The sequence below is a fragment of the Cenococcum geophilum genome (genome assembly GCF_001692895.1).
Source record: "Cenococcum geophilum 1.58 unplaced genomic scaffold K441scaffold_5, whole genome shotgun sequence".
In the NCBI taxonomy this organism is placed as follows: Eukaryota; Fungi; Ascomycota; class Dothideomycetes; order Gloniales; family Gloniaceae; genus Cenococcum; species Cenococcum geophilum.
The window spans coordinates 2,964,350-2,979,605 of record NW_027137563.1 but is presented as its reverse complement, the minus strand read 5'-3'; positions in this window follow the sequence as shown (position 1 = coordinate 2,979,605).

Sequence of the window (15,256 nt, the reverse complement as noted above, 5' to 3'; positions counted from 1 at the left end):
AAAAATTCGACTAATTAAATAACTTTAACCGCTAGTTAAAGTTCCTAGATATCTTAACAATATTCCAGTTATATAATCGCACTTTACCGTAATTTAATAGCAATTTGCCCTTACGTGGTAATATATAACGGTTTAACTCTATAAGGGTTTTTATAGAGGATTAGGTATAAAATCTCTACTTAGGCCCGGTTTATATGGGTTTATATAGTAAAAGTCGCTAATTAAATCCTTTATATTTTTCAAGTCTTCCTATAGTTGCCATTCTGGCTAATTTATGTTAAATCCTATGTATATAGCTCTATAGTAGAGCCGTTATCCTCTACCTTTGCTAAAGTATTTAGAGTTAATAATTTGTTTAACGGTCCACTCCTTATAGTTCTTGTCTTCGTTCTTATTTTAGATTAGTACTAGTAGGGGTTTAGGCTATATTTACCCTAGTAAGGGGTTAAGCTAATAAAGGTGTAGTAGCTATAGGTGAAATATAGGCTATATCCCATAGGTGGTTAAGGTAGGTAGGAGTTCTAGTTTATATATAGCTCCCCTATTAATAACTTGTTTAATTAAATAGGGGCTAAGGTTCTTATAATTAAGTAACTTTATAGGCCTTTACGTAGAGATATTATATATATCTAGCTATACCTAGTCGCTAACACGCATCTCTAGCGGTGGCGTTCTATAACAGTTGGCGAAGTAGGCCTACTTTACTTAAGCCTAGGCCATTTCTCCCTTATAGTAGTTAAGTAGATTTTTTATACAGTTTGCATACTAGTTAGTAAGTAGTATCTTAAGGCGTTTTCTATATAGCAGTTTTTTATTAATAGGTTTTAGTAGCTTTATACTAGATTAGGGGTAATAACCCTTATTCGCAAAGAATGGGGTAAGTCCTATTGTAGTTAAGATATAATTATTCGCTATAAATTTACCAAGTAAGAGGTAATCTACCTAGTTATTTTAACTATAGGCGACTACCTATTATAGGTACACTTTTGTACTGGTATTAGTGTTTTCTGGTTACTTAATAGTTTTATAGTAAAAGGATATAGACATTTTAACGGAGATGCTAAGGCGTTAGCAGATTCGTCTCTATATATTAGAGTTAAATTATATGCTTTAGTTGGACGTAATTAAGTTAGGTAACCTATATAGTTAGTAAACTTTATAAAGAAAGGCGTTAGTAACGTTACTAATAGCTACGCCTTTAGTTAGGACGTAGTGGCGCTCTTTTATAAGTTGGTATATTATTATAAGGATATTCTTATAGGTACGGCCATATTATTTATAGGGTAGTAGGTTAATAATAAAATCTATGGCGATATCTGCCCATTATTATATAGGTACTAGTAAAGGGTATAGTAGTCCTTAATACTTTATATTAAAAGCCTTAGCGCGCTTATAATCGTAGTAGGCGCCTATAAAGCGTTTAACTAAGTCTATTATTTTTGGCCAGAAGTAGTATCGGCTAAGAAGCTCGTAGGTTCCTCCTTTACCTAAGTAGCCGCTTAATTAGAGGTTGTAGGCCATTTAGATTAGTTACCGTTGTAGATTTTTTAAGTTAGGGATAAATAGGCGGCCTCTATAATAGAGCCTATTCTCTTTTACTTTTAAGGCTGCTATATTAATCTAGCCTAAGCTTTAAAGGTTAGTAGGTAGTATATAGGCGCTAGCGGTCTTTATAGTAATAAGTTAATATAGTAATAGGTTAATAGAGGTATTATATACTATAATAATAAGCATATTAATTTTAGGAGGTAACTCTAGTTCTATAGTATAAAGCTAAGGTATAGTTAGCTCTATTATAGGTAGTATACCTAGGGCTAAATTTCGTGCTTTTAGGATCGTCTATTATTAAAACTAATTATAAGAGTTATCTTTAGACTAAGGAAGGTCTTGCGAGCGGCGTATTAGGCTATTAGGCTTAGTACCTTATACTCCTGGTCTATATATAATTTTAAAGTTAAAACTAGAGAGGAACTCGTTCTAGCGTACTTAGCGTTAGTTTAGCTGCTTTATAGTTATAAAGTATTTAAGATTATAATAGTCCGTAAGGACTTTAGTTAGCTAATTAGTTTTTACTAAGAAGAGTTCTAGTTAGAATTCCTTAAACGCTTATATAATCGCGAGAAGTTCCTTATTATAGATCTTATAGTTACACTCTTATAGTATAAGCTTAGGTAAGTAGAATGCGACTAGGTAGAGGAGCCCATCGTTACCTATTTAGGAAAGGATGCCTATATTAACGTAGTCTAAGGAGTCGGTTTTAAGGTAGAGTTATTATCCTAGTATAAAGTAAGCTAGGATAGGTGCTTTAGTAAAAGCGTTTTTAAGGTCTTAGAATGCCTTCTTATATTTAGGCGTCTAGGTAAAATATAGGTGCGTTTTTCTTCCTTTTATAGAAAGGCCCTTTATTTACATTATTACTATAAGTAGTGCTACTACGCCTTAAAAGTTATATATAAATTTTTAATAGAAGTTAGTAAAACTAAGGAAGGCTTATACGTCCTTAATGCAGTTAGGGGCTTACTATTTAGTAATTATATATACTTTCTTAGGGTCCATACGGACACCCTTAGTAGTAATAATTAGTCTAAGGTATTTTACTTCTATAATTAAGAATTTACACTTCTTTAAATTAATGTAAAGTCCTGCGTCCCTAAGGCGCTTTAGGACTTTTTTTAACGTGCTTAGTATGCTTAGAAGGGTTATCGCTATAGATAAGTATATTGTCTAGGTACGCAGAGTAGAAGTTATTAAGGTAGTCCTATAAGGCGTTATTAATATAGCTTTAGAAGGTGCCTGGGCCATTATATACGCTAAAGGGTATAACGGTATATTTAAATTGGCTAAAGCGTAATATAAATACAGTTTTCTATTTATTACCTTTCTATATTTAGAGATAGTTAAAGGCGGCGATAATATTAAGCTTAGTATAGATTTTAGCTTAACTAAGCCGCTTTAAAGTCTTACGTATAAGCGGTATAGGGTATCAGTTTTTAATCGTAATAGTATTAAGTCCTCTATAGTTAACGTAAAATTAAATACCTCCTCTTAGCTTCTTAGTAAAAAGGATAGGGGCGGCTATTAGGGATATGCTGGGGCGGATAAATCTTTTATTAAGGTGTTTGTTAATATACTTTTTTATAACTAGAAGTTCGTCTTTTAATATTAAGTAGGGTCTCTTATAAGGTAGCATTTTTCCTTATTTAATGTTAATAGTATAGTTATTAGGTTAATATAGGGGGAGTATATCTACGCTCTTTTATAAGCATATATTAATAAAGTTGTAGTACCTCTTAGGGAGGAGCTTATAGAGTTCCTTATTAGTAAGTCCTTTTTTAAGCTTTATAAACTTCTTAAAGTTTAAAGGTAAAAGTCCGTGGAGTTCTATAGGGGCGTTATCTTTTAAAAGGTTAACTATATCTATCCTATTACTATAGGGGACGTAGTTTTATTCTTAATTAAGCTTATATAGTTATAATTAGGAGGCTACAGCAACGGTTTAGCCTTTCCTACGTTCTATACGGTAGAAGGCCGCGGCACTTATATAGTGGTAGTTAGTTATAAGTGGAGTAATAAGGGGTTTCTTAGGTTAATATCCTAGTAAGTAAATAAAGGTGGCTAGGCTATGTCCTAGGTAAGTCTCTCTATAGTATTTAAAGTTAAAGGTTGCTTTTTTCTTTTTTCAGTTAATAGCGGGGTTGTATTATTTAAGCTAGCTTATTTTAAGGATAATAGGGTAGTTAGTAAGTAGTATAATATAGGCCTAGAGCTCTTCCTAGTGCCTATTTATATCTAAGTAGAGTTATACTATATAGGTAATCTTCTATGTAATAGAATTACTATTAGCGAGTTATAGGGCGCGGGCTTTAGTAAGGGGTAAAGTAGGTAGGCTATAAGTACGCACGAATTAGGTATTTATAAATTTATTAGTAGCTTCGCAGTTAATTATAGAATAGCTTTTATATTATTTTTTGGCAGTAGTTCCTATTATAGGTAAAACTATTTATTTCCGTCCGTTTATCTTTACTAAGTTATTTATTAAGTAGGCTAATATATAGATCCCTTTATTATAAGGGCGTCCTAACCCACGACTTAGGGTAGGGACTTAGCGTTTTCCGCTTCCGTATCTAATTCTACTACTATTATTATATCTTTATTTTATATAGTAGTGGCGTATAATAATATATTTAGTATTTAAGGTATTAGGTTAAGTATTAGGCAGTAGGTACTAAACCTAGCTATTAGGTAGTTTGGGTTATTATAATAATAGCCTTTTTAATAGTATCTATAGTAGTATCCTAGTTTCTAAAGTAGCTTACGCTCTCTATCTAGGAGTTTTTATAAAAAGGTTAGTATAGAGAGGTTAATATTAGCTCTAGTGGTACTTAAGGTAGTAGGCGTTGGTGGCTTAGTATATATAGGTTTAGTAGGCCCAGAGGGCTTCTATAAAGAGGTCTTTAAGTAAGGGTTAGTAGTGGTAATCTAATTTAGTTATTGTTTAATATTTTATAGGGCTACTACTATTTTATAGACATCGTTATAGTTATAGCTAGCGGCTGCGTAACTAAGGCAATAAGTAACTTTTTTAAGGAGATTCTCTTACTAGTCTTTAATATTGTCTTAGGTAAGGGCTTTAGTATATTCCTAGAATTTAATATAAAACTTATTAAATAATTTAGTAGGGCTTGTTATAGTGCTGCAATAAAGTAGACTAAATAACTATGTTGTGGTATAAAGAGGAGAAGAAGGTGAAAAGGGGTATCGTATATAAATAGTAGGGCTAGCCGCCGAGGCGCTAGTGGTAGGCCAGCTAACGGTAGGAAATAGTATAAGATAGTATGGAACAGTATATGGCAAGTTAGTGTTATAACAATACTCCCCTCCCCTAAAAGGTTTGGTCCCCAAACCGAATAGATAACTCTAAAAACAGGCAATACGCGATTTTCTATCCCGGGGATAGAAAATCCTAATTAGTCGGCTTAGTAAATGGAGTTAGTAGAATTCCACACCACCATCTAAATTGGTCTAGCGCTGCGCCTTTTATAAGAATTTAACTAATTAGACAACTTTGACTAGCGGTTAAAGTTCTATAACATCTTAACCATCATATAATTAACCTCGGCGTAATAACTCTCCCTTATCTCGTGCCCAGTCTAAGGGTCTTAGCTTCTTAGGGTATTGCTTATAGAACTTAAGTAGTACGCGCTCGCACCCTTTTAGGGATTTCTTAGGTTCCTAGGTTTCTTTATTATAATACTTCTACTTAATACAGTATATTAAGCCATGCTTATCCCTTTATTTATCGTGTATATTAAGGATCTTCTTAAATTCCTACTTATTTATAATATTGCCGTTATCATCCCTTTTAGCTATCCTACCTGTAACGTTATAACGTTCCTTCTTATTAATGCGTGCTTAGCTAGGAATCTCCTTAGGGAACTAGAGGCGGACTTTTAATATATAGAAAGACTTATTAACGCGAATATGGTCTAGGAGGTCCACTACAACTACCCCTTTATAGGTAGCTAAGACGGGCCAAGGTCTATCCCAATTATCATCCTACTTCCTCTTAGGCTGGTTAGTCTTTATATTTTTAAGGCTAACCATAACCATATTATCCTTTTTGAATATTATACCTTTGTCCCGTTTCGTATTGGCGTTATCTTTATAGCGTTACTAGGAGATGCAGGCTAGGGCCTTAAGCTGAGTTAGGATACGCTTAAAGCGGTTTATAATAGTATTAGCTTATAGGTACTCTTTCTTTACATATACGGATAGGGCTAATGGCTAGGGGCCTGCTAGTTCGACGCCCAGACGTGGGTTATAGCTATAGTTGGCGAAGAACGGTAAAAATCCCGTGGTCTCGTTAATCTAGTTATTTATAGCGAACTTAGTAAGGGGGAGCCAATCTACCTAGTCGTCTTGGGTAAAGCTTATAAAGGCACATAGGTACTTATTTATTACTGCATTAATAATCTTAGTTTAGCTATCTATTTTAGGGTGCTATGCGGAACTAGGGCTTAGGGTTACCTTTAGGCGCTAGTTTAGGCGACGCTAGAAGTCAGAAACAAATAAAGAGCCTCTATTAGAAACAATAGTATTTAGAGCACTATATAACTTATAGATAGTGTGGATAAATACTTTAACAAGCTCCTTAGTGTCTAGGCTAGTAACAGGAATAAAGTGTCTTATCTTTATTAGGCGGTTAATAACGACAAAGATATATCTATATATTTTGCCGTTGCGAAGGCACTTAGGCAGGTCAACGATATAGTCAATAGAGATATCAGTCTATGGGCGGACTAGTAGTTCTAGTAATTTTAGGAAACTAGGCGGTGCTAAGCATAGGGTCTTTATACGGAAGTAGAGAGCGCAGTCTTTTATAAAGGTAGCTGTAAACTATAAAATACCTAGCCACTAATAGGTTTAATTAAGGAGGTCTAGTGTCTTAACGCGGCCTAGGTGGCCCGTAGGACCCAAACTATACATGCGATGTATAACTTCTAATTAGAGTTTAGGCGAATTAGGGACAAATACTTAATTCCTATAGTAGATCAGGCCGTTAACAATTAAATATTCGGATTTATTATAGCGGAGTAACTTCCTAATCTGCTTAGGCCAACGGCGTACTTTACGGCCTTCCTATTTACATAGCGCAGCCAACATATCCCTAGCGAGTTTATTCTCCTTATAGGCATTCTTAATAAGCTCCTTAAGGGGTTTTTTCTTAGGCTTTAGGTCTATTACTGCTATAAAGTCTTTAACGCTCTAGTCTTAGAATTCGCTTAGTAGCTCTTCTAGAATAGCGGGGTCGACTTTCTTCAGTAGTAAGACAACGCGGTCTTGGTATCGTAGACGTTCGTTACTAGCATTAGCGGGTATTACGCCTAGGAGGCGGCTAAGAGCATCTAGGATTGTGGCTTTGGTGCTAGGCCTATAGGTAATAATAAAGTTAAATTAGGAAAGGAACTTAGCCTAGCGGACTTGGCACTAGTTTAGTTATTTTATTATTATAAAGGTCTAGAGGTTCTTATAGTCCGTAATAATTTTAAACAGCTACTTAGTTCCTTGTAGTTCGGGGCGCCATTCTTCTAGTGCCTTAACTATTATTAGGAGCTCCTTGTCGTATATTTTATAGTTATATTTAGGGGCTAAGTGCTTAGCAGAGAAGAATACGACTAACTTAAGCTTGTTGTTTTCGTCAGCTTAGTAAAGTACTCCACCTAAAGCCCAGTTCAAGGCGTCTGTCTCTACTATAGTCTTCTTTATATAGTTATAATATGCTAAGACCGGTACTGTAATAAACGCTATTTTTAGGGTCTGGAACGCTTCTGCTTAATTAGGGCCCTATAACTAGCTAGTGCTCTTCTTTAGTAGCCTAGTTATAGGCTTAACTATCTTAGAATAGCTTTAGATAAATCGTTAGTAGAAGTTCGCGAAGCTAAGAAACTGCTATAGTTCCTTTACTAACGTTAGGTCCTTCTATTCCTGCAAGGCCTATACCTTCTTAGGGTCTATAATTATGCCGTTAGTCGAGATAATTAGGCCAAGGTATTTTATTTTAGTAGTATAAAACTTAGACTTATTAATATTAATCTAGAGTCCAGCATTACCAAGTCTCTAGATAATTTTATTTATATATTTTATGTGCTTAGCACGTGTTTTAAAGAAGACAAGGACATTATTAAGGTACGCAGTACAGTAGTCGTCGAGGGCGTTATATAAGACATGGTTAATATAGTTTTAGAACATAGCGGGCGCGTTATAGAGACCAAATAGTATAACTAATATCTTATAGAGTCCAAATCGGGTGATAAATGCTATAAGCTATTTATAGCCTTCCGCGATCTGGATCTAGTTAAACGCAGCGATTATATTAAGCTTGGTAAAGTACTTAGCACTATAGAGTACATTAAGTGTCTCACGGACTAGTGGCAATAGGTATCGATTCTTAATAGTAACTGTGTTTAGGCCTTAGTAGTTATAGCAGATTTATATACCGCCGCTAGGTTTCGCAGCAAGGAGGAGTGGTATAGCGGCTAGTAAGGTTAACTCGCGGATAAAACCCTTATCCAGCATTTCGTTAATCCACCTCTTTACGCACGTAAGTTTAGCGGGTAAGAGTAGTCTGTTTTTATAGTATAGGGCTTGCTTTCTAGGTATAATCTTAATTTTATAGTTTTATAGTTGGTAAGGGGGTAGCTTATCCACGTTTTTAGGGAGAAAGTATTTAATATGTTCGCGGAACTCTTTTAGTAAGTATTATAAAATATCTTCGCAGGTTAATCCTGGCTTGCCTTTTAGGAACTTCTCAATATTAGTATTAACTATCTTTTAGCGTAGGAGCTCGGACTCGGTTTTGAGGTTTATCTTAAGGAAGTTATAAAAATAAGGGGGTAGCGCTTTACGGGCTTTCTCCATTATATAGTCGCCTTCTACTAGCTAGCGAAAAGACCTTTCTAACAGGTTTAGTACTTCTATTAGGCCTATAGGCAGCTCCTTAAGCAGCCGTTAGTGTTTTTATTTAACTAGTTTTACTAGCTCCGCTATATAGATCCTTATTACCTTTACGCCTTTTTATTTATAGAACTGGGTAAAATTAACGGTATAAGTACATTTAATGTTATCCAGGTTAGGGCGTATCTAGTTCCCCAGTGCTACGGTTAGGCTAGTATGACTTAGTTAGCCCAGGGGGACGGAAATAAGGCGGCGGCCCTATATGGTACGCGCGGGAGACGGGTATAAGGTTAGGCGTTATAGGGGGGAGGTCTTAATTGCTCTAGTTTCGGCCTTAGCTATAACGGCCTTAGTTATTATATATACGGTCATATATACGTATAGCAAATATCTTAAAGTTAGGTGTCTTATTACCTAACCTAGGTTAAGCGGGTATATACGGGAGACTTATAGTTCTAGTAGTGTTATAGTATAGGTAGGAGACGGTAGATTGCGGTGGAACTTAGTAGATAGTTATAGTAAAACTTAGTAGATAGTTACGGTGGAACTTAGTAGACAGTTGCGGTAGGACTTAGTGGAAAGTTATTTTCTTAGGGACGGGGCGGTAGTCTAGTCTTCTAAAATCTCCGCTTCGTTTACTACGTATATTAGTTTACTAGTATTAGGCACTTCTTCTACTATCAGCTATTGGTATCTAAGCATTGGCTATATAATGCGTCCGCTTAGTACTACTTAGTTACAGTTAGGGATGTGCCATAGGAGACAGTTATAGGCATAGTAATTAGAGTTAAACTTAAGCTCTAGGACAGGGAAGTCTATTCTTAGGTTATACTTTTTAAGCTAGGGCATTCCAAGAATTACTAGTATTAAGGGTAATAACTTCATAATATAGAAAAGCATGGATTCTGTGTGGTGGCTAATTATTATTTTTACTATAAAGTAATGGGTAATAAAGCTAGACGGGAGTCCGTTAGCAAAGCGGAGTATTTTTAGGGCTAGGAGTCTTTTTATTATAATATTATGCTTTTTTATAAGCGAGTCTTCGTCTATAAACGCTAGTGCTATACTACTATTGTTAATAAGGCTAACTATTTTAATAAAAACTTCTAGGAGTGGGTTACGTAGTAAGGAGAAGTAGGTCTAAATAAGGATGGTATTTCTGTTATTATTTGCTGTTCTAAAGTTAAGTAGCAGCTAGCTTAGAATAAGGTCTAACTAATCTAGTAGTATAAATCTAATCCTTTTATTCTCCTCCCCGTATGGTTTTAACCCTTAGAGGCGACTTAGTCTAAGGGTTGGCCTTTTAATAACTAGATCATGGGGCTCAGCTAGTAGCTATAGTCTTAGTTAGTATATCCTAACGTATTAGTCTCTAATGGTGTATATATGCTAGGGGGTACTTTACTAAGGACATAGCTGGTCTTACGGTTAGTACTAGCACGGAGTATTTATCCGTAGTTTACATACAGGACTATTAGCTAGGGCTATATTAGGGAAGGAAATCATAGGGGTAGGTCTCTATATCCGGACCTACGTCCCCATCTATAGTTACCGCCTTAGTTACTATCCCCTCTATTAAAGAATCCGCTGCGGCTAGGAAGGGGTTAGCGCCGTAGTATTAGAAGGGGATTTAGGTTCTTATTAGGGTTGTAAGCGTCTTTCTAGTAGCTAGATTAACTATATGCCATACAGAGTCTGTTATCTATACGATATCTTCGGACGTTATTAGGGAGGCTACCGCTACCGCTACCGAATTTAGCGGCGTTAAGGTCTATTAGATCATTCTACAGTAATATAGGTTAATAGCCGCCAGCGGTGCTTAATTTAGCGGTATTTAGCTTAGTGTGGTAAGCGTAGTTCTATAAGTTATAAGCAAATATATTTATCTACTTACTCCATCCTACGTAGTTAGCATCGCTAATCTTACGGCTAAGGGTAAGGGCTAGGTCCTTTATCTTTAAGAAAATGTTCTTTTTAAGTAAATCCACTTTTTGTTCCTTAGTCTTATTTACTTTAATTATTAATTCATTAAGCTTTACCTTTTAGGACTAGTAGTTACGCTTACCCTAGTTTAGGGTATCTAACTTATTTTTAGCTGCTTGGGTTATATCTATAGTCTTATAGTACTTCCTTATATATATAAGCATAGACTCTTAGTTAGAGAAGATCTATTTACTTAGGTTGCTTAGGTATATACGTAGCATATTAAGGCTATGCTTAATATAGTTATAAGCCTTATCTATCAGCATGTCTAATATATAGAGGACTTCGTCTATTAGGGTTTTAAAGCACTTTACATCCCTCCGGAAAACGCCTTAGACCTTTATTTCCCATATTTCAAATTTTTCTTACTTTTTAGTTGGTGATCCCTTACCATTAAACGGGGTTAGATCTTTTGCTTTACGCTTTTTCCTATAGGGCTCGGCAAGAGAATAGGAGCTAGTAGCTGTATTCTTATCGGCAATAGTCTAGGTAAGTGTGGTAATCTAAGAGCTTAAGTTTTGTATAGTCGTAGTATATATTAAGGCTTACTGTTTATATTGTTATAGACGTAGTTTAAGCGTCGTAAGGGAGTTAATCCTATACTGGGCTTCTTTAAGTTGGGACTTTACGGTTTAACCTTCGTTATAAACGGCTTAGAGGCCACTCTTAACGCTAGTTAAGAAGGTTGTACATATAAAGAGGTGCTAGAAGGTTCCTGCTACGTTAAGGTCCTTAGGGTACTCCAGACCACTCCTAATTGCCCAGGCGATATAGTTATAGGAGGTATTAAAGAGGCAGGCGAGTGCTTCGCGTATATTCGCCGACGGGGTATTATCCATATTATAGTCGCCCATTCTAAAGGGTCTAGGTAGAGCAATTAAAATCTGTGAGGCTGGCTATAATACTAAGATTATTTAGGATTATACTAAGATTGTCTGGGACTGTGGTATAGTATTATTAGTTGCGCCAGGTCGCGATTATACTGGGAAAACGGAGACAGTGGACTAGGAAGAGCAGAGATCGCAATAGGGCGCAATTAGAGATACTATAAACTATTATAGTGCTGTAATAAAGTAGACCAAATAACTATATTGTGGTATGAAGAGGAGAAGAAGGTGAAAAGGGGTATTGTATACGAATAGTAGGGCCAGCCGCCGAGGCGCTAGTAGTGGGCCAGCTAACGGTAGGAAACAGTATAAGACAGTATGGAACAGTATATGGTAAGTCAGTGCCGTAACAGGGCTTATCTTTAGGGCTTATAGTTTAGCTCGGTTAGTGGCTAGTAGGTTATAGTTACGGTATATTAAGTTAAAATTGTTAAGGGTTTCTTAGTAAGACTGCTACTTTTAGGGGCTACTAGTCTCCTATTAGGCAAAGAGTCTATTAAATAGTATACCCTTTATTCGCCTAATAATATAGCTAATCTTAGTGTCTTCTATAGGAATAAGGTAGGCGTTTTAAGTTAGTTTCTTATAGATTTGTATCTTCTAGTAGCTATATTCCTTACGGTCTTCCTAAAAGACTAAGGGGTTAAGGTAGCATATATTAGACCCTATAGTAGTAATTTAGGTCCAATTATTATGGCTTTTATTATTACTACTTTAGTAGGGGTTCCTATTAGGTAAAGCTGCTTAGCGCTAACCCTCTATTAAGTGTTAAGTAGGTGAAGTTACTAGGGGTATAGAGACTTAAGTGGCGTTATATATAGTAAAGAGGTATCTAGCGTTGTTATAAATATACTTATTAAGCTAAGATTATAGGTATTTAATTATGCCTTCTTTTTTAGTAACTGTAGTAATTAGTATAATCTTATTTTTCTTTAACTGTTAGATATTACATTTAGATATATAGAGGTTATCTTTAGTTTCTTAATATATGTTATTAGCGAGCACCTTATAAGCTTGTAGGCCTTAGATAATATTATAATCTTAGGTAGTATGCATCTTAGCTTGTATAAGCTTTAGGTAGTAGTTTTGTAAAAGGTAGTAGTATTTATTAGGGTCTCGTGCTACTATTTTTGCAAATATCTTAGCGTCTTATATTATGATTTTAATAGGTAGTAGCTCTTCTATTTACTTGTCCGTAGTTATATAGTTAATAAAAGATAAGATATTATTAGTGTTTATCTCTTTAGGGGTTAAGGCTAGGGCTGATAAATTAAATTCTCCTAGGATTAATTGGCGTTATAGGTTAAGTATAGGTATTAAATTATTCTTTGGGTTTAATATAGTAGCTAATAAGGAATATTATCTTACTATTATAGGTTCCTTAGAAGTATAAAGTAAGGTAATTTATAAATACGCTGCTTTTAGCAGCGCCTGCGGTATTATAGAGACGTAGAATTAGTTATAGGCTAAGTATTAGTAGTAAAAAAGGCGTAACGTAATATTATAGGACGGGGGTAGTGGCTATAGAGCGTATATATTCGAGGAGTTTATAAGACGTTACGCGATTAATTGTAAGGGTTAAGGGTATAAGGAGGTAATATACCTACGCGTAGCTGGTATAAGCTGTACGTAAGGTATACGCGAGAGTATAGGGTGTCACGGCACTGACCTAACGCATACTATTTTATACTGTCTTGTACTATCTTGTACTATTTCCTACTATTAGCTGGCCCACCACTAGCGCCTTAGCGGCTGGCCCTACTATTTATATATAATACCCCCTTTCACCTTCTTCTCCTCTTTATACCATAACGTAGTTATTTAGTCTACTTTATTACAACACTATAACAGTTTATAGTATCCCTAATTGCGCCCTATTATAACCTTTGTTTTTTCCTAGTCTATTATTTCCGTTTTTCTAGTGTAATTACAACCTAGTGTAACCGATAACACCATACTATAAGTCCTAGATAACCCTAGTACAGTTATAGATAATCTTAGTACTACAACCAGCCTTATAGACTTTAATTGCCTTATATAGATCCCTTAAAATGGGCGACTATAATATAAATAATACCCCGTTAATAAACACACGCAAAGCACTCGCCTGCCTTTTTAATACCTCTTATACCTATATTACCTAGGTAATTAAAAGTAGCCTAAAGTACTCTAAGAACCTTAATATAGTAGGAACCTTCTAGCACCTCTTTATATATATAACTTTCCTAACTAGCGTTAAGAGCGGTCTCTAAGCCGTCTATAATAAAGGCCGAACTATAAAGTCCTAACTTAAAGAAGCTTAGCATAGAATCGACTCCCTTAAAATGCTTAAACTATATATACAACAATATAAATAGCAAGCCTTTATAAATACTCAGACTATATAAAGCCTAAGCCTTTAGATTACCACACTTACCTAGACTATTACCAACAAGAATACCACTACTAGCTCTCCTTTTCTAACTAAGCCCTATAGAAAAAAGCGTAAAGTAAAAGATCTAACCCTATTTAATGGTAAGGGATCACTAACTAAAAAGTAAGAGATTTTTTTTTTTTTTTTTTTTTTTATCCATTGTATTATACTACGTACAATACTACGCATGCAGCCTTGAGCTATGGCGCTATAGTTCTATATACATAAATCCTTTCTAGGCAGCTTAATATGTACTAGTAGCTATGTCCTAGTAGTTTATAAACTCCTAAATTAGGAGTTTATAGTTTCCTAGTAAAATACTAAGATACTACAACTACTAGATAAGAAAATGGTAAGAAAAACTATAAAAATCCTAACCCCTGTCCCTGTCCTTTTGCAATTATTTCTGTCCTTTTGCTCTCTAATATCATTTTAAGAGCCTAGTAGGAGTTACCCCCTTCTAGAATCCTATCTGATTTATTCTTCCATAGAATCTTCTTCGCGTACTAGTTTAGTAGCTTAAGAGTCTCGCAGTCTTTACTATTAGCAAAGTGTTTTTCTTTACAATTAATGCAAAGAGGGGTGGTATGCTGGCAAGCCTGCCTGTTATTATACAGGTAGAACAGGAATAGTCTTTAGATAAAATATGTAGCTGCACAGTATCTGTAGGCCCTAGTAGAGCACCTGTCTCCTATATAGCCAAATTTTTGGCAGCTCGTACACTGCGTAGTAGGAGAGACTTCGAGGTATTTTACTACCTAGTAGCTGTACCTGCAATTGATATCTCTTTTTACTTAAGGATTTCTTGTCTTTTTTCTTCGTTCTCTATAGTAAAAAACTATAAAGCCAAATCTGGTCTATAGATCGTGTCTTTTTACACTAAATGAGATCCATCTAGGTAGTCCTTATAACCTTATAGGATTAAAGGTCTCAATTTCTTCTTTTAGAAGCTTAGAGCCTCCTTCTCCTAGGAAAGGTAGGGTAGGACCCCATAGGCTATATTTAAACCCATAGTTCTAGTTTTTGTTCCTTTAAAAGGTAAAGCAGTTATGCCAGATTTCCTTATATTAACTAGGAAATCCGCATTATACTCTTCCGTAGTCGTAAGGAGGATATTTTGTTTTCCCTTAGTTCTAGCTATAGATGCTAAAACAGGTTTTTCTACTTGCAGTTTTGATGCAAATAGTTAATTAACTTTGTTTCGTATAGAGAAGGTATCTANAGGTTNGTCCTTTTNGTCTNTAATTANGACTAGCTTTCTTTNTTNTAGCTGCTTTTTNTTACTTNTAGTAGAAGTANAAGNANTAGGAAATGGTAGTGACGAGGAGGGTAGAGAGGACGAAGTAGGGAGGTCCTTCTTTAGCCTCTCTGCGTAGGTTTCTTTAGTAGGGGCTACCTCCTTACAGAGAGCTCTTACTTCTTCGACTAGTCCTTTTAGGACATCTTTTATCTTTTCTTTTTCTTTTCCTTTTATAAAGGGGTTTTCTCCTACTAGGATACTCCTTGTATAGTCCTCTAG